Genomic DNA, 24,868 nt, shown 5'->3' on the forward strand with positions numbered 1-24,868 from the left:
GGGACAGCTGTTCCAAAAAGCAGCTATCCCCTCAGTTAGTATCACAGCTACAGAAGTAGCTGTGTTACTTACCTCCTCCCTGTCGTACCGGCTACGCATGCGCACAGCCTCCGGGGAGCCGGTGAGAAGGCGGCGGAGGGATCCACTCAGATCCCTCTTCACATCCCCAGAACTCCTTCCCCTAGGAAGGAGCGGGGCTATGAGAGCAAGTGCCGTGTGAAGATGGCGCTTATTCTCGGAAGCAAACTCCAAAAACTTTCAGTTTTCAGAGTTTGCTGAATATCAGGGGGTCCTATCGGACCCCTGATGATGAATGGCCCAGGAACCTAAATATGTGGAAACTAGCATTTCCGCATGGTTACCGGGCCATTTATCATTTGATGGATAGGTCCCTGAATCCAGTGAATCAAGTCATAAATGGAAATTTCAGGAACTATAAACTATTAAATTTTGGCTTGCAAAGGAACTGAACAGGACAGTGCCAAACCAGGGGGTAAATGTGTCAAGCAACAGGTTGTGGGCACACTTTGCCTGCAATCTTTCTTTTCAAACTGCTAGATTTGTTATATAGTGGTCTGTAGAGTTAAAACTCAAATAGTTGATAGAGGATTGTGGTTGCACAAAGGAAAGATGAGTGAGGAGAAGAGAGATTAGTGGAAAGTTGTAAATTGGCTATTTTCTCTGTGATTTTTGTCTTGTCTGTATTTGTTTGTATTTGTTAGGATAGTAAATGGGAGAAGAAGGAAAGAGGCCAGGCATAGTAATGAGGACAAATTAGACATTCCTTTAGGACAGCAAGTAGCAGAGGAGAGCGGAGAGGAGTCTGGAAGCCAGGTGCCCACTCCATCTGGAAAAAAATTTAAGATTTACTCAAAAGGAAAACTCTTCTAGGATGGCATTTTAGGCAATAAAGCTGACAAACGATAAATGGTCAGAAAATGCCATCTGTGGGCAGGGGTGTGCAGAGTTACAGTGGGTTCTTTAAAAAGTAGTGTAGATAACAATAGAAAGAGATTGTTAGAAATTAAGAGGTGTGTGAAAGGAAAACATGTCTAAGGTGAAGAGAGCAATGATGGATTGGGAATTTAAAGTGGCCCTGGAAAAAATAAAAAATAACGTCATATAGGCGAAATCAAAGTAACTGAAGGCACGGCCAACAAAGTAGGTCATTTTCCATAGCAGTGTCAAAAAAATTAACAAATCATATTATTTTGACCTACCTGTGCACAAAATTGAGAGCATTCTAGTGAAATACAATACAGATAGCATCCTAGTGACCAATATACAATACAGAGAGTATCCTGGTGACAGATATACAATGCAGAGACCATCTAAGTAAACAATATAAATAAATGCAACTTAGTGATCAATATACAGTACAGAGAGCATCCTTTACAAGCTTACATCTTACAATACAGACAGCATCCTAGTAACCAATATGCAACACAGAGTATATTATAGTGAGCAACATACAAACTAAATAGCATCCTATTGACCTTTGTACAATACATAATATGAGTGGCAAATATACAATACAGAGAGTATCAGAATTACGGGCATGCAATACACAGAGCATTCCAGTGACATATACAATACAGAGTAATCTTGTCACCACTGTGCAATACAGATAGTATCATTGTCACCATAAAATACAGAGAGCATTCTCTTGACCACCATGCGATACAGAAAGCAATATAATAACCATCATAAAATACAGAGAACATCCTAGTGAGAGCTATATTATAGAGATTATTTTTGTGACCACCACTCAAGATCATCCTCTCATCATTACTTAACCCTTCCTATGAAATAATTTTCTCTTTCAGCATCAAAATAACAACTCCCTAGACCTCATTATTAATTAACCTCACAGAGAGATCGCTCTCACCAGTGTGTACACGTCCATAAAGAGGCAATACACCCAGGGCCTGATTCAGAGCCACTCGCAAAATGCGGCCGCTCGCTCCCAGTGTATGCAAATCCAGCGCATGCCCAGCAAGGCAGGCCATCACAACGCAAGGCATTAGCACACCCACTATGTCTTGGCGAACGATCACTTTGTGTATAGAGACGCCCACCAGCCATTCATAAGATGCCCACTTGCGTAAGTCATCTCCAGAAAGCGCATGAAAACACTGGTACATTGAGCACCATCGGATGTACTCGCAGAGCTTGAGGTTGACTATACCTGGCCGCAAGCACTGCGATCCCTTCAGTGTGAAATACAAGCAGGTGATGTGTATACTGACAGTGCCTCTTAATTATGCACCCCTATGAAACGGCGTTGAAACACACAGGCACGCCTGCGTTCGTACATCCACTCCCCCGTTTCTAGTGGCCTGCCCCTGTTACCACCCACAAATGGCCTCTCCTGTCACTCATTCAACTGGGCTGTCTATGCTGTGCGAGATGAGTGCTTCCTGATCTGTAGCAGTGGTTCGCGCACGCGCAATGTGATGCATACGCATGCGCAGGACACAAATATCGGTAAGCAACGAGCGATCACATCTTAGTGAGCAGGTCTGAATCAGGTCCCCAGTGCTATATATTGCCATAAGGTCAAGACCAATCCTGGTCCCCGTGCATACGGCATGGCATTTTTTACACAAAAACATATGTTCATAGTGCAGGAAGAGCCATGGGCAGCCCAGCATCTCTGGAAGTGCTGGGCATGCCTCCAGAGCGATGAAAATGGGGGCATGCAGCAAGGCCATGCCCCTTCTCGGGCACACACTGGATCCCAAATTTCAACTTCAAAATGTTAGGATGTAGGGTTTTGTGCCTGATTCTAAATTGAGAGTAAAGCAAAAAAGAGCAAGTAATTGTGCACCTTGGTAAAACCATGCTGCACTGCAGGTGGGGCAGATGTAAAATGTGTAGAGTGAGTTAGATTTGGGAGGGGTGTGTCCAAACTGACATCTAAATTGCAGTGTAAAAATAAAGATGTCCAGCGTTTGCTGACTACATGCAAGAGCAGGCAGTATTTACCCTGCATGCAAAAAATATAAATGTATTTGCACCCCGGAATCAGTATGTAATACCGCTGTCCGCATGGGTGTATGTATGGATGTAATACGGACAGCGGAAGGCCGGCAGGGGTGAAGATCCCGACAGCTGATTTTGGTATGTACCCCTCACCCTACCCCCTACCCAACCCTAACCCTTTCTTAGGGGTGCCTAACCCTAACCCCCCTCTGAGTGCCTAAACCTAACCACCCCTTCACCGCAGCCTAAACCTAAGTCTCCTGGGGGGGTGCCTAACCCTAACCCCCCCTTCCCCTAGCCTAAACCTAACCCTCCCGTGAGGATGCCTAACCCAAAGTCCCCCTGGGAGCACTAAAACTTAACCCTCCTCCCCGCGGCCGGCACCCGGTTTACCTTCATGCGGTATGCCAGGAGTCAAGCTCCCGGCGTAGGTCTGATGACAGGCGTCGGGATTTCGATGCCTGTCATTAGTACCTTGCAGGGATTGACAGTCGGGAAACCGGTGGTCGGCATTCCAACTGTCGGCTTCCTGACCGCATCCCTGCACCCCTTGCATTGCAACATGTTTGTTTCAGATACAAAGTTACATGCTTTTTTGTTTGCTCTCAGACCATTTTTCTGTACAAAGATGCCATTTGCTTGTGCACTTGTTTTAAGCCTAACATTAATAGTATTCGAGTTTTAACCATTTTATGTACATGAAATTCCTTATTTTACCAGTATTGCTAAAGAAATCATGCAATGCAATCCCCTCTGAATAGGGCAATATTTCCATGTCTGCACAGCTGTGCTAGAGAATAAGCAGAGTACTTGCACCTGTGTACACAGCCATTATTTCATTTTTAAATGAAACCTCTAGCTAATGAGTCTTGTGCTGTTCTCTTGTCATGTCCTTTTAAACCTTTTGATAATTGCTTCATTAGGGCACATTTCATATTGCTCCTGGAAGTACTTTCTGTCTTATCACTTCTGTTCTTCTTGTGAGTGGTCTCTTATTGTCATACAACAGACCGTCAGTGGGGAGCTGAGAATCCTTAAAATCCATTTGCAAAAATCGATGTGTTTTTTTTTCCCACTGCATGTATATATATATCTGTAGATAGATAGATATAAGGATTGCATATATCATATCCAGATTGATACATTATATTCAGATTCAGAAAGTATAGCACTTTGCAAAAGTAAGCATATCCTTGAACAATTCTCTCATTATACTGAATAATAATTCCTACACTAAAATGTTATTCTCTGTGATATATTTTTTATATCTTTTCAAAGCACTGAAGCTCAAAGTGAAACACTTATATTTTGTTAAGTCACTTTATAGAGCAATAACAACTTTAAGGGGCATATTCACCATAATCCGCATCTCAGGTGTGGCTGTGATGCGATAATTTTGAGTAAATTTGAAAATATTGCATGAATGTGTTATAATTTGCATCCCAGGACAGAGGTTTCAAGAAAGCTCTGTCTCTGCTAATCCCCTCCCTGCACTTCTTAGGTATTTTTCACAATAAATACCCTGAGAATGTTTATGCGCATGTGCCACTAGCCCTTCCACTGTGCTCCTACCTTCTCTATGCCCCCTATCCTTTATGCCTCAACCCCTTGATCAATCTGACCCGGCCCCCCGGATGCTGCTGCCTAGCTCCCGGCCCCCCCTCTCTGATCTGAAATAGAAAATAATGAACTAAAACTTACTTGAACCCAGGGATCGGTGATTGGTGAGCTCCTTCTATGACCCGATCAGCTGATCTGTGTGGTCAGGTGAGATCCCGGATGGGACTTTCACTGCACCTCAGCTGACCGTACAGATCAGCTGGCTGGGTCACCGAAGGAGCTCAAGACCCCCATACACGGTGCGATTTGCTTACAATCCAATCTCGTTTCCAATTTCCCTTGAATTCCTGAACTCTCCCGGTCATACGATATTGTGGCCACACATGGAATGGTTTTACAAACAACCAAATTATATAGATGGGTCGTAAACGACTGCAGATCGTAAACGATATATCGTTTGTAGCAAACATCCTCACGATGCTGGAATTTAAATAATGGGAGGAAAAGTGACAACATATTGTCCATCGTCCATCTTATCTTTCATCATGCACACACACGGTACGATGTTTGTCCAATAGTGTACGATATGTCGAAATCTTCCTGCAGGTTCAAATGATCAGTGACGACGATGTACGACGGCGGGGGTGCACATCGCCATCGTGATCATCCCCACACACGGCATTTTTTACACGATTGGTCATTCCAATCGATCAAAAACGGCCAAATCGGGTAAATGATTGCAACGTGTAAGAACTTAGCGAGACGGGAGACGTTCTGGATTCACAAGTTGAATACTATGATTCCTTTCGGTTTAAACGAGAGTTATGACCTGGTTCCTTTTTTGACAGACTAAGTGGCCTGATAAGTACTGCCAGATTTGGTTAGGACATTGTAGAATCCGTGGATTCCGTCTTGAACCTTAATTGACGGCAGTGCTTGATGGTCAGGTATTAGATGTGTTATGCATTTTATATATTCATTTACATTTTTTTTATAATTAGAAAAAATTTTCTATGCTTCCTTGAATTATAGTTTCCTGTTTCTTATTCCTATCAAAATGCTAGTAAGCAGGATATCATACTAGAATATGACCATAATAGAGAATAAGATTTGTGGAGTAGAGGCTGCCATATGTAATGTTGTTAAAAAGATTTACATTGAAATTAATAGGCAGCTGTAACCTTAATCTTTCTTGTGTTTTAGCTTATTCTAGCTTTGATGTATCAAGTTCTCTCTTCTTCTAAAAGAAATGGCAACATTGTTTTTAAATTTAAATAGTGAATTTTATAAAAGGATACTTTGTATGTGTTTTATATTTGTAATTCTGTATTGATTTTTCTTTGAGTTAACTGATTGTATGAAATGTGAAAAATATTGGTCAGACTGATATATTATTTATCTGTGTGTTGATTGAGATACAGTATGCAACAAGCAGAGGTTAATTAATCAGGAAATAGAGTATGTTATAAGAAATGGTTAAATGGTTAATTAAGCCGGTGATAAAAACTATCCGGACCACTGGTTCCGGACACGCCTACTGACGAAGTCCCATTGTGATGAAACTAGTTTGGGCACTGGAGTGACGCTTGGTATTGGGCCCACCAGCGCGAAGGAGAAAGAGCCGGTTACCCGCATCTACCATTAGCGGTCAGACGGAGTAGAGGATATCCGCCGTGCGGTATTCACCTGGACTCTCTGTGACATGCTTGCTCATTTTAGACAAAATGTGAGTGTTCCTATTTAGAATGTAATAAACTCTTTGTGATTTATTTCACGATGGTGCGGTCCCTTTTCTTTGTGCCATATATATATACATATATATATATATATATATATATACATACACTTGCATCGGTCCGGCACTCACCACTTCATATCACAGCTTGCCTCCGTGCCTTCCTTAATAGGATACCATACCAGAAATTTGAGGCGGCACTGAAGGTCTTATGCTGCTTTATTTAAACAAACCAACGTTTCAGGGCACCAGCCCTTTTGTCAAGTGTATAACCTTGACAAAAGGGCTGGTGCCCTGAAACGTTGGTGTGTTTAAATAAAACAGGATAAGACCTTCAGTGCCGCCTCAAATTTCTGGTATATATATATAGAGAGAGAGAGAGAGACAGAGAGATACACACACACATATATATATATACAGTTGTAGAACTGTCTAATATCCGCACATATATATATATATATATATATATTTATATATATATATATATATATATTTAGATATGTATACATACTGTATATAGCTATATAGCTCTCTCTCTATATATATGTATATATATATATATATATATATACCCAGATTTTTTAAAGATATACAGTCAGGTCCATAAATATTGGGACATTGACAGAATTTTCAGATTTTGGCCTCTATTCACCACCACAATGGTTTTGAAATGAAACAAACAAGATGTGCTTTAACTGCAGACTTTCAGATTTAATTTGAGGGTAATTACATCCAAATCGGGTGAACGGTGTGGGAATTACAACAGTTTCAATATGTGCCTCCCACTTTTTAAGGGGCCAAAAGTAATGGGACAATCAACTCAAAAGCTATTTCATGGACAGGTGTGGGCTATTCCCTCATTATTTCATTATCAATTAAGCAGGTAAAAGGTCTGGAGTTGATTCTAGGTGTGACATTTGCATTTGGAATCAGTTGCTGTCAACTCTCAATATGAGATCCAAAGAGCTGTCACTATCAGTGAAGCAAGCCATCATTAGGCTGAAAAATCAAAACAAACCCATCAGAGAGATAGCAAAAACATTAGGTGTGGCCAAATCAACTGTTTGGAACATTCTTAAAAAGAAAGAACACACCGGAGAGCTCAGCAACACCAAAAGACCCGGAAGACCACGGAAAACAACTGTGGTGGATAACAAAATAATTATTTCCCTGGTGAAGAAAAACCCCTTCACAACAGTTGGCCAAATCAAGAACACTCTCCAGGAGGTAGATGTATATGTGTCAAAGTCAACAATCAAGAGAAGACTTCACAAGAGTGAATATAGCGGTTCACCACAAGATGCAAACCATTGGTGAGCCACAAAAACAGGAAGACCAGATTAGAGTTTGCCAAACAACATCTAAAAAAGGCATTACAGTTCTGGAACAACATCCTATTGACAGATGAGACAAAGATCAACTTGTACCAGAGTGATGGGAAGAGAAGAGAAGGAAAAGAACTGCTCATTATCCAAAACATACCACCTCATCAGTGAAGCATGGTGGTGGTAGTGTCATGGCGTGGGCATGTATGGCTGCCAATGGAACTGGTTCCCTTGTATTTATTGCTGATGTGACTGCTGACAAAAGCAGCAGAATTAATTCTGAAGTGTTTTGGGCATATTATATGCTCATATTCAGTCAAATGCTTCAGATTCATTGGACAGCGCTTCACAGTGCAGATGGACAATGACCCGAAGCATACTGCAAAAGCAACCAAAGAGTTTTGTAAGACTAAAAAGTGGAATGTTATGCAATGGCCAAGTCAATCCCCTGACCTGAATCCGATTGAGCATGCAATTCACTTGATGAAGACAACACTGAAGGGAAAATGCCCCAAGAACAAGCAGGAACTGAAGACATTTGCAGTAGAAGCCTGGCAGAGCATCACCAGGGATGAAACCCAGCGTCTGGTGATGTCTATGCGTTCCAGACTTCAGGCTGTAATTGTCTGCAAAGGATTTGCAACAAAGTATTAAAAAGTGAAAGTTAGATTTAGGATTGTTTCGTTTGTCCCATTACTTTTGGCCCCTTAAAAAGTGGGAGGCACATATAGAAACCGTTGTAATTGCAACATCGTTCACCTGATTTGGATGTAATTACCCTCAAATTAAATCTGAAAGTCTGCAGTTAAATCGCATCTTGTTTGTTTCATCTCAAAGCCATTGTGGTGGTGAATAGAGGCCAAAATATGAAAATTCTGCCAATGTCCTAATATTTATGGACCTGACTGTATCTCTCTCTCTCTCTCTATATATATATATATATATATATACACACAAAGAAATCCTTCTGGCATGGGTATGCACCAAGCGCAATGTAAAGGAAGGCGGCACTCCAATGGGTAAATAATGTCAATCTGTATTAATAATGTGACATATTAAAACAGATTGACTTTATTTACCCATTGAAGTGCCGCCTTCCTTTACATTGCGCTGGGTGCATATCCATGCCAGAAGGTTTTCTTTGTGCATTTTTTTAGGATGGCACCCGTGTTTTCATCTTCATCGTCCTGAGTGCCAGGCCTATTCTACTATATATATATATATATATATATATATATATATAGCACAGGTTCTCAAACTCGGTCCTCAGGACCCCAAACAGTGCATGTTTTGCAGGTCCCCTGACAGAATCACAATTGAAATAATTAGCTTCACCTGTGGATCTTTTAAAATGTGTCAGTGAGTAATGAGTACACCTGTGCAGCTACTGGGTGACCTGCAAAATATGAACTGTGTGGGGTCCTGAGGACCGAGTTTGAGAACCACTGAGATATAGATATAGAGAGAGAGAGAGCTATAAAGATATATACAGTATATAAATATTTTGATATCTAAATATATATATATATATGTACACATTAAAATTTACATATATATGCAAACATTGAATGAGATAGTTCGACTTTATTAAGATTTTACTTATAGAATATTTGACCTTTTATTAAAAACACAACACATTTTTGGGGGAAATTTTAAACTTTTTCATTTTTTTTTAAACATTTAATTTGGAGTGCATTTTGGATGCGGGTAATGGCCTCTAATAAAGGTGGATAGATGTGGCAATTGTGGCCACCTCCCTCCTCAGAACATCCCGAAGCGGCTCCTCTTGTTCAACTGAAATTTAAAGGAAAAGCAAATTAATTTATTAAGTATTTGTTATTAAACAGAAACAGTTTGACATAAAACCCACCCACCATAGCCATGCATAATTTGTGTGTATCTCTTTGCCAGATAATACTGCACAGTGTTATACATTGCATAATGGCATCTGTGACATATGTACCTTCATCTCCTTGGGCCAGCAATTCTTGGGCGGAGGCAGCCCAATTTGAGCTTCCAGAGGAGTGGGTGGGGGAGGCAGGTTCAGGGATGGGTAATGAGGAGTGGGTGGGGGAGGCATCTTCAAGGGTGGTTGGAGAGGATGGGTGGGGGGAGGGGGCTTCAAGGGTAGGTGGGGAGGATGGGTGGGGGGAGGGGGCTTCAGGGGTGGGTGTGGATTCAGGTTGTCATGCCCGTACTCTTCTTTGACGTAATCCTAAGAGTTGTTTTAAAAAAAAAATTACAAATTTGCAATGAGTCAGTATACATTTATGAATGTTATAGAATTATAAATGTCCAACAGTGTTTTTTTGTTGGGTTAGTCCCATCAAAATCTCAAAATCTAGACTCAGGGTGTGGAGAATGACACATGTTTTTTACAACATCATATCCAGATCTCCCTGGTTTAGCAGAGCAAAGGCATGAGCAAGTTTTTTTTTTTTTTCTTTTAGACAAAATTAAAAAACCAGAGGATTACACATACACCTGTGTCACCCTTGTTACAATAATGCAGAGACACTGCGTAAACTGTAGCCTGACACTCAAATTGTCAGCTAGCTTCTACATTTAAACAGATATGGTAGAAACCATGTTGATTTACAAATACACACACAACAACACACATACCTAATGACTACAACAGTTTTGCTAATTCAAACACAGTATTGAAAATAGGACTTTAAACTTGTTTGCAGCCATTTTTTTGATAAATAAAAATGGCTGCAGACCTTACTAGGAAACAAACAAACAGGCCATTAAAATCAGTAAATATAACATAAACACACAAACACACACAAACGCAGAAAGGCATACACAACACAAAGCATACACCACGCAATGCATATACAACACATTACTTACTTTGGCGGTTTCCCGCACTCAGATGCTCCAGGAGGACCGGGGTCCGCCTCTGGGGATCTGACCACCTCTGTTCAAGCTGGATCACTGTCTGGCGGAATCCAATGCGGCAAAGCCTCTTCCGCAGCTCCGCGTATGCCCGCATTTTTATGCGGTTAGGCACATGCGGGCCTAAGGGCCCCAGGCATCAGGCCATTACCTCCTTGAATATGAGCAGCTCCCACCTGCAAAGCTGGAGGATTCCATGATGGCAATGACAAATATTATAGTGTGCAAACTTTATATCAACTAGGGTGCAGTCTGATTGGTTGGCCATTCAAAAATGGAGAAGAAACACAGGACTTTTGTTGATTTAATACATCTATAACAACACAACACCTATCATATATCATGTGACTCACCTCATTCCACAGCTAGGATATGCCTTTGTGGCCAGTATTACACTCCCAACACTCCGCGGCTCCTTGTGAAAGTGTTAGGAATTGTGAGGGGCGCTTTCAAAGGGTGTGTTGGTCGCTTGTGCATTGCGTAGTGCACAGCGTGGGAGTGACGCACAGTAGCAGGCGCATATGCATATTGCTATAAACAGCAACGCCAGGATTTTTTCAATTTGCAGTCATGGATTCTGAGAAGGCCATTGTAGAGGACTGCATGATTGACATACATGATTTTCTGGATGAATTTGGTTTGGGAATAGCATCAGAAATTGAAGTTGTGGACACACTTCCAGATGTGGCTGAGAAAAGTGTGCCTGAGCCCACTGCAGATGATCTTCCTCCAGCACCTACAAACACATCACCTTCAAATGTGGCTGGCCCATCAGATGAAATGATACAAGGTCAAGATAAACCTTGTCGGGTTACAGATACCCTTATCCAGGTGGCACTAACCAGATTAACTTTTGGACATAAGATTCCTTTTTCTTTAAGGAAAAAAATCTGGATGAAATTTGCCAAGATCATCAATCGGAAGCACTCCACTCATTTGGAGGCATCTTTTCTTCATAAAAAGTAAGTTTTATTTGTAATTTTCTATATTTGTGAAACGGTCGTCAAAATGTTTTTTTTTTCTCTTGTTTACCAAACCAAAAAAAAAAAGTTGTTAGCCAAATGGTCAATATATCTATGTCACTCATAACAAGATGTTTTTGAAAAAAATTAATTGAAGCTAAATTTTTCAAAAGGTGGAGTGACCTTTGCAGTCGACTCAAGACAAAGCTAAATTTGTGGAGAAAACACTTTAATGGGCCAGGGGGTCCCCTCCCTGACACATTGGCTTTGACCCAAAGACAACATCAACTTTTCGGGGCTTTAGACTGGAGGTTAGTGTTGGAGGCAAAAATATCAGGAGCCTCCACAAGATGACCCACATGCTGAGTCTGGTAATTATTTGCATACACCTGTCTCTGTATCTGTCTATTTTTGATTACTTTTTGAAAAATAACCGTTTTTTATAACATTTTTTAGGAACTGACATGGCTGAAAGCCTGCAGATGGATGGGGTGACGGCACAACCTCCATCAACTGTGCCTCCCCCATCCTCCACTGCCACCCTTACCCAAGTCCTGAATGGGCTTAGGGTGGCAGTGTTAAGGCAAACAGCAGCCATGGAGGCTGTACAGGCCAGCATGTTGGAGCAAAACTCCTTTCTAAGGTCCATAAGCCAAGAGGTCAGGGAGATCAAAACATATGACTGGCCAAATAGAAGGTGAGGTGGACCAGTGCCCTGCTGTAGCTGGACCGAGCTCCCAGCAGGGTCCACGACGGTCTACCCGGATCCGTAAATTCAGCTTTCCGGAGTCGGCTGCAAAGAAGAAAAAATCCAATTGAAGATCTTGGATTTATTTCACCCAGAACTTTCCAAATATGTGTAGAAAATGTAATCTGCTTAGTGCCCCTGGAAGGCCCACAAGGAATATCTTGATATTGTATCGTTCCATGTGATGGGCCTGCCACATTTTGAGGGGATGTGTTTGTAGGGGGTGGAGGAGGCACATCTGGTGGCGGCACAGGCACACTTTCCTCACCCACATCTGTAAGTGTGTCCAAATCTTAATTTTCAGATGGTAATCCTAACCCAAATTCGTCCAGAAAATCATGTATTTTTAATTATATAAATTGTATTTTTATTTATTAAAATCTTATTTTCAATAATGCACTTCTAAAAAATGTTAATGATAACATTTATGGATTTTGAATTAAAAAAAAATCCTAAAAAACAAAAAAATTCAGTTTCAATGAAAGAATGTTTTTTGTACCTTCTTCCAACAGAAAAACACTATGAGGGGAATTCGATATGAAACGTAAACTTCGCTGTCGAAGTTTACGTTTCATATCGGAGTTTTTACCTGGGATAAAGTATCGGGCGCGCCCGCTTATCCCCGTATTCAATATGAAACTAACGAAAACAGGAGCCTGCGAAGTGGGATTTGTGTAAAGTTACGAAATTTTCCTTAAACAAATTGTAGGACCCCCCTAAAGCTGTAAAAACATGGGGGATCACTATGGGTACCCCCGTTTTAGCCTGTAAATGAAAGTCGGGGATTTAAATAGCCGCAGCAGGTGTTTTTTTCCCGACATTGAAGAAGTGTTGCAGAAGAGCACTTAGGTTATTTTTTTCGGTTTTTTTAAGTGGTCCCATCAAATTTGGGGTACATGAAAATGGGTACTAGCATATTTTGATGTCCCTAAAGTCAGGGCCGAAACTAGGATTTTTGTCACCAGGGGCAAGACAGTAATTTGGCGCCCCCCATGTAATTCCCCCTGCAGTAGTGCCCATATTGTAATGCCCCCATAGTAATGCCCATATGTTAATACCCCCATAGTAATGCCCCTGTAGTGCCCACCATACAGTAATGCCCCTGTAGTGCCCATGCTCCCATATTAATGCCCCTGTAGTGCCCATGCTTTCATAGTAATGCCCCTGTAGTGCCCATGCTCTCATAGTAATGCCCCTGTATTGCCCATGCCCCATAGTAATATCCCTGTAGTGCCCTTACAGTAATGCCCCTGTAGTGCTCATGCCCCCACAGTAATGCCCCTGTGGTAATGCCCCTGTAGTGCCCATGCCCCAATAGTAATGCCCCTGTAGTGCTCATGCCCCATTAGTAATGCCCCTTATTGCCTATGCCCCCATAGTAATGCCCCTGTGGTAATGCCCCTGCCCCCATAATAATGCCCCTATAGTGCAGCTTATTAAAAAAAAAAATACTTACCTTGAACCCCGCTCCTGCATCCAGCGTCACGTCCGGTCCGCCGGCTGCTCCTTGGAACTATGGGGGAGATGTCATGACATCTCCCCCATAGTGCCCGTGGGGAGAGCTGGAAGCTGGAGTTCGGGAGAGAACTCCAGCCTCCGGCTCCGGCTATACCGCGTCGCTGCAGAGAAGGAGCCGGGCGCCCGCTGGTAATAAATATTACCAGCGGACGTCCGGCTTGGAGCCTCTCTGCAGCGCCGGGCTGGAGGTCACTGGCACCAGGTACAGCGGCTCACCCGGTGCACGTGCACCTCCAGCCCCCCCCTAGTTGCGGCCCTGCTAAAGTAAGTTTTTAAAAATTCTGCATTTGTGCACCTGCCGCTATAAATCTATTCTAGAAAACACCTGCCGCATACTTGCAGAATAGCCCTGAACCTATTTCCCTATTGTTAAACAATTTTTTCCATTTTTTTTTTTACCCCAATTTTTAAAATAATTTTTTGGGGTGTCCCTATTTTTTTTTTTACTTTTTTTGACACAGTTATATTTTAAATGTCGTTCCCAGGGGTGCAGGCTATTTTTTTTAAGCCTGCACCCCTAAACCCCAATTCTGCACTTTTTTTCGCCACCTATTCAGTGGTGAAAAGTTATACCTGTTTTTTTAAATTGAATACAGTGTAAAACTAAAACCTGCAATAATGACGTCATAGGTGCGATATTAACGCAAAAACAGAGTTTTCGTACCCATATTGAATTCTCCTATATATCTAGTATGGTACAACAAATCCGGCCCTGGTCTGCCACAGTATTGCTGAAAAGGCACGTATTTACTCTGGAATGGCATGCTGGGATGTGCAGTTCCACAACAAAAAAATCAAATTCACTTTAAAAACAACAAAACCAAAGAAAAACATGTATTTGTGAATTTTAAAAATATAGCGACTATTGTTCTTGAAGTAAAAGTTTTTTGGGATTGATATCTTTCTTAATATCCAAATAACAAACAAAAAGAGTAAAAAAAAACAACAACAAAAAATATGCTAATTTACACATCCACTTTGCTATTATACAATGCAATGAGTAACACCTGCTACTTTATTAATTGACTGCATACATCGGCAGAGGAAGAAACCATCGCCTGCACAAGCAAGCAGGGCAAGGACTGCGAGTGCTTCCATCGAAATAGATGCGAACTGACGTGTACAATGACGCGGCCTTTAAATTAAGCGCGCCCTTAAAACTCAGTTTTGACGGTCAGACACACCTGCGCACCTTTCCCTGTTACCACCCACAAACAGCACTGTCACTCAAAATAGTGGGAAGTCTGTGTACTACGAGCGCACGATTCCCCATCGCTGAAGCTGGCTTGCACATGCGCACTGAGCAAAAATCGCCCGGCAGCGAGCGATCGCGCCTTATTGAGCGGGTCTGAATCAGGTCCACAGTTAGCATCACAGCTACGTCTTTGGACACAGCAGCGATGCTAAAATATGCTAATGCAGCAGGAGGCATCTGAGGAGAAAAGATCATCTGATCATCTGCAATATCATAGACCATCTGAGGAATAAAGACACCTCCTGTCAGCATTGCAGAGCTAAGTGCTGCATCCTAAGGCGCAGCCATCGGATCATCTGCAATATCATAGACCATCTGAGTAACCCTGAGGTCACTCAGATTGGCCCTCGCAGCTAAGTAACTAACGTCAGGAAGTATGTGTCAGAAGATGAAAGACGCAGACTCTGGCCTCGGTACTCCCAGAAAACAGGGGCGCCAGCACTGCCTCCAACCTGCCCCCAGGAAGTGGTACAGGGGACACTGCGTGCGACAATGCAGGACACGTTCTGCACATGCGCAGAACTGGGTTGTGTATGCGCTGGAGCCCCACCCTCAAAGATCTAATGCAAACCAGTGGGTTTGGGTACATCTCTGAATGAGGCCCAGTATCAGATCTCAATGAAAGTGGGAACAGGGCTTGGACTGGGCCATTTTGTTTTGAGCCACTCAAACATTAGTATTTTGTGACATCAATTCTTTCTTGTTTTTAAAAGATGCCCTGTCCATATTAATGAAAAGCAGCCCCATAGCATGTCCGGGGCCTCGTGAGGGGGTGTACACTACTTACCCTGGCCTGAGATGGGTGGAGGGGCCCTCGTCAGTGATCGTACCCACTGCTCTGCCCACTACTGCTGACTTTGCCTGTATAGCAGCACAGCGGCACATTTGGGCAGTGAGAGAGCAGAGACTGATGCTGCTGCAGTCTCCTCTAAGTGCCCGATGTGCTGCTGCAGCTGCGGTAGTGGGTGCAGAGGAGGTTGCAGGTGAGCGAACGTTCAAAGTCCATGCACCACCCCTTAAATGCCTCTGCCTTTCAATCAGGCAGAGGCATAGAAGGGGCTGCATGCAATCAAGCAGGATCCATTCTGCGCTTGCATAGATTCCCGGCAATCAGGAATCTGCGTTCAGCATTGCACATACGTGCAATGCTGAATCATCCCCAGAGTCTTTTGAGGGATGACATCATCTAGGTGGTTTTCATCAAGAAAATGTGCCCATTAATTTAAGGAATCGCAATTGTAAACCAATAGCAAGGCAACCATATACTCTTCTGGCAAATAAAGCTTCCACACAACAGAAACTCAATGGGGTATATTCAATTGGGAGCGAATTTTAGAATAATCTCACGCCGCTGGCATGAGATTTCTTTGCATTATATTGGGCGCTCATTTTTTTTTTTTTTTTTTGAGCAGCTTCAGAGCAATTCCAATTTTTCCTAAAATCTTTATTTTAAGGGAAAATAGCCAGTATTTGCTTCTGAACCCCCCCACGCCCCTCCCAATGACTAATTATGCAATTGAAAATTTCCAATGAGCTTAATTAGTCCAATAATTACATTATTTTCAGGAAGCTCTGCTCTTCACCTCAGATGTGGAAGATCTTTTCTCCTCCCGAGTGTCTTCCACTGTGTCATCGGTAACAGGGCAGCTCTTCTCCTCTTCCTCTTTCTGCAGATCTTCCTTCTTCTCGCTGAGCATAGATGGACTGGAGCACTGATCACGGATGGGCTTGAGCTGCAGGGCCAGATACTGCTGCTTGGCTGCAGCCCCCGAAGCTATAGTATCGCTGGTCCGGCTGCATGCCTCTTCCACGATTCTCTTCGCTGGAAGACGGAACCAGCATGTCTCCTGTCGGCAGTGAGGAGAGGTTTTGGGTGGTGTGGAATGGGGCTGTGCAGCCAGTGTATATAAATATATAAATGTGCAGGTTAAGAGGGGTGGAGGCCCATGTGCAGTCTCGGTGCTGTCCCCCCCACCGCCACCCCCACTCCCTCACCAGCATAACTGCAGAGTAGACTTTGGTATTATGCCAGAGTCTACTGCGCATGCGCAAGTCTCCTAGAACATGGTGCCTCTCTAATCATTACTATCCACTATAATGGGTATATTTACTAAAGTGATAGTTTTTAAAAGTGGACTTGTTGCCCATAGCAACCAATCAGATTCTAGCTATTATCTTCTAGAAGGTGCTGGTTAACTGTTAAGTAGAATCTGATTGGTTGCTATGGGCAACATCTCAATTTCTAAAAACTCTCACTTTAGTAAATATACCCCTAACACTTAAACCAGATGATTCACCTAGAACTTCACGTTCGTGCATGATGTTCTTATAGAAACCTGCCAAGCAGCAAAAGATGCGTGCATATTCCATTTTATAATGTATATTGATAAAAAAAAAATTTATTTGAAATAAAAAGATAACATAAGGTATGTGAATGAAGGGAAAAAAGAGAGTGGGAGAGAGTATAACAGGGAAAAGGTATGCAATAAATACATGAGTAAATAAGACGCACATTTGTTCAGCTACTCTGCAGTAAATTGCTTGGATTTGGAAGCTGAGACTTTCATCTCCCCAGGTTAATTGCTGCTCTGAGGTCTGATGATCGCCTACATATCAGTTTCTTCCACAGAACAGATAAAGCCATAACTCCCCTCCCCTGGCTGTGATTTTGCAGGCAGCGCACATAACCCTGAGAATAAATGGGGAGCGCCTAAGAGGTCTATGTCCCTAGTGTAAGAATCCTACAAAGAAAGATTACACCTGAGGACCGGGACACATCTGTGTGTCGTTATTACTGCTTGCAAGATATAGGTCTTTCCAGCACTGATGCAGGCACCATTAAGCTCAGAATAAAATGAAATATAACATTGACTTAATAAGAAAGAATAATATCAACATAGGGTTAAGTGTGCACTGTACGTTTAGTGTAGTTTCTGATGTTATATACTTAAGGAATCACTAAATATTTGTGTATTTAGCATTATAGCTTTAATAAAGTAACCTGGTCCATAATAGTAAAGCTTGATTTTTTCTTAATTAAATTTCACTTATATTCTTGTCTTGTTAAATGCCTAAATATACGGGTAATATATAATGTAATAATGAAATCATAACTGAAAGTCTTCTTTGGCTAACATGCAATCATTGGCCTACTTTCTTCAGCCCAGAAACCCTGCTGCTTTAAATTTATACTGTGGGGTTGACAATCCCAACATTTTACAAAGCGCCTTAAGCTGGCCACACACTAGACCAACTTACATCCAACCAGCCATCTAGTTGATTGGTTGGGATGAAAATCTGGTAAGGTATGAAAGCAAATGACAATCAGCAATTTGCTCCCAAATGCTGGAAAATTGACAAAACTGTTGTTTGAACAAATTGTTTAGATCAAACATTTAACAAACTTGTCTGACGTCCATTTTCATCTGTTTTCTGGCATTTAGGAGCAAATTGCTGATCATCAGTTACTCCCATACGTTACCAGATTTTCATTTCAACCAATCAACTAGTTGGATGGTTGGATGAAAGTTGATCTAGTGTGTGGCCAGCTTAACACCACATATCTGTCCCAATTGTTGGGGTGCAGTCATAAGGTCGACATTCACAATTTTGGTAATCATAATGTCGACACCACAATGTCGACAGTGATTATGTCAGCATTGTTGAAGTGTTGACAGGCAACATGTCAACATCCTCAGAATATGGACATGTTCACAATGTAGACAGAATGTCGGCATTAGGGTTAGGCTGTGGGACAAGAGAGTTAGGCACTAGGGGGAGGGTTAGGGTTAGGAGCTATGGTTAGGTGGTTAGGGATAGGAGGAGAATACTCATCGGAACCGCCACTCCATCAAACAATAGCAGGGAGCAGATAAGTCACCACTAGACCACCAGGGTAAGTCTGTAGACATTCTATCTGTGTGAGATGATAGAGAAGTGAGTATAGCTGAAAGCGAGTTGGCCGATGGTGAAGCAGATCGAGATTTCTCCCCCGAGTAGCAAGTTTAGATGAGACTACTCACCCGAGATTGCAGTGTTTTCTCTCTGCAAAACTCTCCCGAGCAAGCAGCCTGCACATATGAGTGAGATATGTGAAGGCTGCTTCTGTGTAGTACCTGTAAAAAACAGGTTAAATGTAAAAACTTGATTTTTTCTTAATTAAATTTTACTTATATTCTTGTCTTGTTAAGTGCCTAAATATATGGGTAATATATAATGTAATAATGAAATCATAACTGAAAGTCTTCTTTGGCTAACATGCAATCATTGGCCTACTTTCTTCAGCCCAGAAACCCTACTGCTTTAAGTTTATACTGTGGGGTTGACAATCCCAACATTTTACAAAGCGCCTTAAGCTGGCCACACACTAGACCAACTTACATCCAACCAGCCATCTAGTTGATTGGTTGGGATGAAAATCTGGTAAGGTATGAAAGCAAATGACAATCAGCAATTTGCTCCCAAATGCTGGAAAATTGACAAAACTGTTGTTTGAACAAATTGTTTAGATCAAACATTTAACAAACTTGTCTGACGTCCATTTTCATCTGTTTTCTGGCATTTAGGAGCAAATTGCTGATCATCAGTTACTCCCATACGTTACCAGATTTTCATTTCAACCAATCAACTAGTTGGATGGTTGGATGAAAGTTGATCTAGTGTGTGGGGTCCCCCCCACCCCCAAAAGCATAACCAGTCCCAGACTGTTCAGCAGTCCTGGTTCTAAAATTACAAGGTACAAAACGAGTAGGATTCCCCCGTATTTTAAGAAGCAGCACCTGAATATACGGGTATCCCTATATTCAGTGGTGTCACTAGGGGGGTGCGGGCCGCACTGGGTGTCACCCTCTAAGGGGGTGACACCAAAAGCCACAAACTCATGCCCGCAGTGACTCCTGCTCGCACCCTACGCACGCGCTGCCACCCCCACATTCATAGCCCTCATCCACCAGTCCACTCCCCGCTACCAATCCCCCAGTGGGGTGTCGGTGGTTGCGGCCGGACCCCACCGAGTGAAACGAAGAGGTGATTCGGGAGGAATATCTATGTTTCTGCTCATTACCTAGGACTAGGAGCTCCCAAGCTCCGCCTACCTGCTTTTCAATGCACGGGCATTTGGCTGGTGACTGGTAACATGCGAGGCATGACGTGATGATGTCACGGCATGCGCGGTCTCTGTGTAACTGACTGTGTACCTGTGAAGAGCCAGAGCGCCGAGGGGGAGCGGCATGATCAGAAAAGATGTCTGTGTAGGTCTGCGGTGACTGACTGTTGCCTGATGAAGAGGAGAGCAGAGGGGATCAGTCAGCTTTAAGCACTGTTTACAGCTATAAGGTAAGTAATTCGTTTTTGCAGCTGCAGAAGAGGGTGGGGGAGGTGAGGCTCTCCGCATTGCATTTAATCTGCAATGAAGTATAAATGGTGGAAACGTATATACGTTTGTTGGGTTTGCTTAAAAGATATATATATATATATATTCAGTATATTTATTCACACATACTTGCAAGAATGCAGTGTATAATGCACACCAAGTTAAGCACAAGCAGGAATCGCAAAATACGCACCATAGCGCGTTTTTATGCGCTACAGGCTGTCGGGGACCCGATTTTAAAAACTGACTGGCTCCTGTGGGACGTGCTGTGTGTAGCGCTACAGCAGCCAATCACTGCCACCGGCGTCTCCTCAACCAATAGCTTGCGGCAGTGTCTCCTCATCTAGTCACCGTCCCACCAGTCCTCCAGCAATCACCAGGCAGCTCAGATCAGCCAGACATCCGCTGACTGACCACCCCGTCCTGTGACCAACAGGCTTTGCCCACAGCCCAGGAGCAGCAGCAGCACCTTAAGCACCCCAGCCAATCGTTTGCCACCTGTTTCCCCAGCCAATCACTGCATTTGACTCTTCAGCCAGTTGCAGCCTGCAGGGTCTTCCTCCCTCTCTCTTTCAGCCCGCCAGCGCACTGTGCAGCCCAGGTCAGTCTCCAGCGGTGCTTCTGCATCATCTTCAGAGCGCACTGAACGGGTGCAGTCACCTTCCTCCTCTGCAAAGGTGAGAAATGCTCTCTGTCACTGCCCCATGATATATGCTCTGTATACGGACAACGAGCCAGTTTGATGCCTGCCTATACTCCCCTGGCCAGCATCTGTGCCCGGGGAGACAGATATGCGAATGTAGGCTGTGACCCTGTATGGTAGGGAATGGGATATGTAGGAGTGTCTCCCCTGCAGTAATGTGTGTTCCCTGTACCTGCAGGCCTTAAAGAAGTTATTAACCCCTCCCTATCCCTAGTACTGCCTGTCCCTAAGCACCTGCTTGCCCCAGCTACTATCTACCCCCAGTACTCCCTGCCCCTAACCCCATCCTTGCCCCCCAGTACTGCCCTAACTGCTATCTACCTACCCCCACAGCACTGTCCTCAGTACTGCCTGCCCCTAACCCCCTCCTTGCCCAATGCTACCCCAGCTGATTTATAACATTACCCCTAGCACTGTCTGCCCCTAGCTCCATCCGTGCCCCCCAGCACTGTACCAACTGCTGTTTGCACTTACCCCCTCCCTGTCTGCCCTTATCCCCTCTACCCCAGATCTTCTTGTCTCTATATCCAGCTCTACACCAACTAACTACTGCTTGCCCTCAACCCCCACTACCCTAACTGCTACCTGCCCCTAGCATTGTACCATAATACATGAAGGGACCCAGAAAAAGTGGAATAGGACCCCAATTTTCTAAAGAAAGGAGTCCCTGGGACCCACATTTTTTTGCTCAGCGCGATCACTGACAAGACTTTCAATCAGGTATCTCCCGGGAACAGAAGTCTACCATAGCTGTCCATGTCTGAAAAGGCTGTCCTCCTCTGTCTCACCACCAGCGCGTTTCAATTCAAGAGAGCCTTTTTCAAGGTGTAAAGAAATTGGGTTATATGAACTCCTTTATACCCCCTGACGGACTTTTATTGGTGGGCTTGTTTGGTGGAGTGTCCTTTACAATTAAACCAATATAATTCATAAAAATAACATTATTATAATTCCTAATGTGTCCTTAATCCAAAAAACCTTCCTTACCCTCTCCTATCTAATATTCGGGACTAATACTTCCCTCATATCATTCTAAATATTATTTTTCCGGTTTCACTTGCTGTAAATACTGTGTCCATACTTCAGTCGCTTCTAGTGTGTGTGTGGCCAGGTGCCAGGAACAATGTTCCCATCTAGTTTGGTGGCCGTCTATGGCGCTCGGGGTGAGAGTGGAAGGACGCCATTTGACATCCTTGTTTGCATTCCACTTAACTAAAATGCAGAACCGGACGCTCGGGATGACAGCGGAAGTGTGTCATCTATCTTCCTTGTTTGCGTACCACTCAGTTGAAACGCAAATCCGGAATACTGTGGCTGAAGTATAGACACATGCTGCTAATATTGCATCTTATGGGAGTGTGGTAGGTGTGTTGCTGAAATCCTATAAAGGTTGCGATAAACTATATATTCTTTTATTGTATGTTATAAGTGTATGGTGTTCACTAAGATTATTGCTGCACTGCTGTGAAGCGCATCTCTTACCATATTTTTTATTGCTATCCACCCTTATTCCCCTTTCCTACCCGAACTGCCACACACCCTTACTCTCATCTAGCCCCTCCCTGCCCCAAATTTTTTATGGAGGGATTGGGGGATGTCACCATGTGTTACAGCACTGGGTGACACCATCCCTCGTGACACTTATATTTAAAACCAGCACCAGACCCAAATCGACCAGGGTGTAATGCCACAGCCAGGAGACCTCATCACCGGAGCTCCATGGCCAAAGCATTCACACCCCAAGCTGGTCAGCCCAAGCCGGGGATCTCAGGGGAGGTGGCCCCCCTCTCCCGAAACCCCATGCTTGAGTTGAAGCCCAGGGCTCTTCCCTGCACCCCTGGGCTGTGGGTACTGGGGTAATAATGTGGAAAATAGTTACAAACTATTGTATTTTCCAGTGGAACTACAGGTGCCAGCATACCTGCCTTTTTTCACTTGTGAAATAAATAGTTAAAAGAAGACAGTACACACCGACTAAAGTAAAACTTTATTACACACCTACCTACCTCACTCACACATACTTACCTGTGCCAGCTGGTCAGTCCACTTCTCCCATTTAGAATCCATTTGGAGTACCTGGAATAAAGATCCTATACTCCCCTCCATCCTCACGCTGCTCTCCGTAACATCCAGGGGTCTTGGCAACATAACAAACCGAGTAACCGAACCCATACGGACAAGTATTGGTATGTGTAGGCACACGTACCAATACTTTGCGAATGCCAGCTGATGGGCCTCCTCGGGAAATCCCACGGCCCGCCAGAACATCAGAGGCCACTTTACATATAGCGGGCGTTCTTTGGCTGGTTACACGTGGGTCCCAGCCAATGAGCGGCCACTACATGTAAAACATAGTGTTTCCCCCTAATTTACGATGCCAAACCAGGCTCAGAAGCCCAAGCCTGGTTATTGATTTGGGAGGACTTCACACATTTTCTGTTTTAATTTTTAGATATTTCTAATCTTTAAAACATAGCAAAGCCTACACAGGTTATAGTGATCTGTGCAGTGCTCAACTCAAACTCGCCTGCCACAGGCAGGTCTATTGACAAATGTACATACAGGGAAGAAGAAATCACTAGAAAAAATGAAAATATTCAATTTAAGCACACATGTCCTCTTGGAAGAGGAACGTTCTTTGTTAGAAAAAGGGCTTAAATTTGCCCCATCAGCAAAAATTGATCAATTCAGTATCTTTGTTGACATCCAGAAGTGAGGGACAGTGTCTAATTTTTTAGACAGTGTGAGGGACCTCAGCAAGAATCCCTGACTGTGGTGCACTCTGGCTAGGTCAGAGTGCTGTAATTTTAATACCAAGACAATAACACACTTTCTTGCACTGCCACCACATGTGATACAGGGGGCACAGGTACCCTCATTCTATAACACAATTGTGCAGGATCGGTGACACAACTCCCCTCAGTTACCTGCTCCACTCCCTGCTTGTAGCAATTAACACAGTTCTAGTGTACCCTCTATCACAATTGCAAAGGTCGGGCGACACGCAGTTTGCTGGTCCCCCCCCCCCCCTGCTTCAGAAACTAATAGTTTATTGCATACCCTAGTGGTCTAATAATCTCTTCAAAATCTGGGTATTAGAGTATGTATGAAATAAACTGATAGAGACTACTTTATTAACAAAAGGAGTGCAATGCTTAGGTAAATAAACTAATTTTACAAAGGAAATAGGTTACTAACATACATAAATGTATTATAATTTAAAAGAAAAAGGAAAAAATTACAAATTAACTGGCAGCTAATCTGTCTGGAAGGAGTGGTAAGAAATGTAGGACTGCAGGTACAAACTTCAACACTAACATTAATCCCCCAGTGTGAACCCAGAACAAAGGGGCTCATACCTTTTATCAGCAGAGCATCTCAACTAAAATAATATCATCCCGGTCTAAGCTGAATGGTTGATTAGTTAAGTGGATCTAGGACTCTCCCAGAACTACTAAGTTCCTATTAACTTAAAACCATATAATTCTTCATAACTTCCCATGTGGAAGGATTACCTATAATATGGGGTGTTCACATTAATCATCCTTATTTTAGCTATTATATGACAGTAAATATCATGCATTTGTGATAGGGCAATGTTGAAACTGTACCTCTGAGTTATTTGCAAATTGTACCCAACCTGCGAATAGAATTGATATATCTTTATAGAGATTTGGACGTTCCTAGAGATTATAGAAATAATAATTTTATGTCCAAAACAACATGAAAGACTTTTTAATCTCTGCTGTATGTGTAATCAGTATCACACCTGAAGGCCAGACTGAATAGACTTTGGTTTGAC

Source organism: Taudactylus pleione, unplaced genomic scaffold (genome assembly GCF_031769625.1).
Source record: "Taudactylus pleione unplaced genomic scaffold, aTauple2 ptg000737l, whole genome shotgun sequence".
NCBI classification, from domain to species: domain Eukaryota; kingdom Metazoa; phylum Chordata; class Amphibia; order Anura; family Myobatrachidae; genus Taudactylus; species Taudactylus pleione.